Source organism: Haliaeetus albicilla, chromosome 3 (genome assembly GCF_947461875.1).
Source record: "Haliaeetus albicilla chromosome 3, bHalAlb1.1, whole genome shotgun sequence".
NCBI classification, from domain to species: domain Eukaryota; kingdom Metazoa; phylum Chordata; class Aves; order Accipitriformes; family Accipitridae; genus Haliaeetus; species Haliaeetus albicilla.
In genome coordinates, this window is record NC_091485.1 from 51,892,774 (window position 1) to 51,894,913 (window position 2,140).

Consider the following 2,140-nt stretch of genomic DNA (forward strand, 5'->3'; position numbering starts at 1 on the left):
GAGCTTAAGAATGCCGAAATCCAGTATCATTCTGGCATTCTTTCAAATGGCCTTAGAAATCTGAGTACATTCTCTTTTGACTGCAAAACAGCTTCCTTCCCTTTCCATCAATCCTGTGGCTGTCAATGTGTCTGTTGCAAGGTGCCAAAAAATGTATGGAGTGTCTATGGGATAATGGTGCCAAAGTCAGGGGTGCCTCAAGGCCTTCTCCCATGAACCCGCTGCAGCATTCGCTCAGTTGAAAAGCATTTGAAATGAAAGAGACAAAAAAAAAAAAAAAAGGCACAGACCTTTAAAAATCCTTAAACTGCAAAGATTGTTTTTGTGCAGATTGCTGCCTGCTGCTTAGATCTTTGTTGTTCAAAACTTCTGAAAGGCCTGATGCAATCAAAGAGACTTACTGGGTCAAATTGATTCCAGACCAGTCCCTGGAATCACACTGGGGTGAATCTGACATACTGGGCCTTCAGCTAAGCTGTGGCCAGGAGAAAGGAGTTGTGGTCACACCCTGAATTTTGCCCTCTCCTAGGAAATGAGTGAATTTGCTTGTGCAAATCATGTCTCCCACTGACTGCTTGGGGCTTATATTGGTGCAAACAGAAAGGTTACTGACTGCTGAGGGCTGGAAAAGTACAGAATGACCACTTTGTCTGATGATGATGCCTTTTTTTTTTTTTTTTTTAATACTTTCTCAGTATATCCTTAGGAAGAGAGGACAGAAAGCTGGAAGGCTGTCCTGTGTGGAAGCCATCATGTTCTCTAATACTCAAGCTACTGCAAGCTTTCTCAGCAGTGCTGATAAAACTGGATTTTGCCACCACAGTGATGAGGACAAAAAAACTTCCTAGCGCAGGATGTTAATTTGCCTATTCTGTTTTGTCTGGGAACCAAAGAGAGCCTTAATTGAGGTTGAGCAGAGCTTTCCTCAGCCCTCTTCTCTGAATGATGAACTCTCCAGGGCCTGGGTGATAACAGAGGTTAGCAGAGCCAGGGAATACCAAAGCTGTCATTTCCCAATGCTACCTGCTGCCAGCCAGGAGGGAAATGATTGCAGGGAGGCACTCTTCTTTTTGATGTGGTGATGGCCATCTCTTCCCCCAGAAGCTGGGGTGGAGGCAGCACAGTGACTGCCTCTTACCAAGGTGTTCTGCTGCCTCCAGCAAATGTAGAACCAGTTCAACTCCTTGCTCCCAGTCACAGGATATTGCTCTAATCCTGTTCCTGGTCATGTTCCAGTATAATACCATTTTGAGTGACACCACACTTATTCTCCAGTAGTGGTACAATGCATCGACATGAGCAAATTCAGGCTGAATGTAGATTCTTGGCCATAATTTAACTACTAGCAAGCATTTCTGTGGATGGAATTATTCAATGTAAAGATATCAGACTGGGAGACAATTTCTTGAAAGACTGCTTGGCAGCAAAAATAGCAGTCTGTGCAAGATTCCTCATATAATGTTATTCATTTGTGATGTTGAGAGACAGCCTTGGATCAGAGGACAGTTTAAGCTGGAGGCCAGTTCAGTCTTGGACTTCACTGCTGATCCTTCCATCAACGGTGCCAGCTCAGAGGGTGAATTTTCAGTTTGGTTTTCTGGTACAGCTGCCTCACCCATGAGGGACCAGACTGGCATCAGGACTGGAACAACTTTCAGTTACTTCCAGCCTTCCCTCGAATTAATCATTTCAGGGTAGGGTACGTGAGCACCCACCACCTGGTCCCTGGGCTACCCAGTTCTCTGGCAAAGGAAGATATTCCTGAGAAGAGCAGGTAAGCGTCCAGAGTGACAATCTGAGCCCTCGCTGTCAGGAGTAAACATACTTTTGGATGTTTGTAGCCACACGTGCCTCATTTTCAAACAAGTGTGACATTGTGGTGCTTAAAAAGAGAAGCAGAAGGTTTTCAGGACAGTATACAAAGCAAAAAAGTACTTGTCTGGGGGCCTTTTAATGAACCTGGCGTAGTCCTGAAAACTGTTTATAACCATGACATTTCAATCTCTGTGAGGGCATAACAAACATTGTAAAGTCATTTCTGGGAAAAAACTGTTAGCTTGTAAGGCTGTGTATCAAGGAGATCACACTTCCAAATCAATGATAATTATGTGTAACTTCAAATAAAAATGGTGTTGTCAGG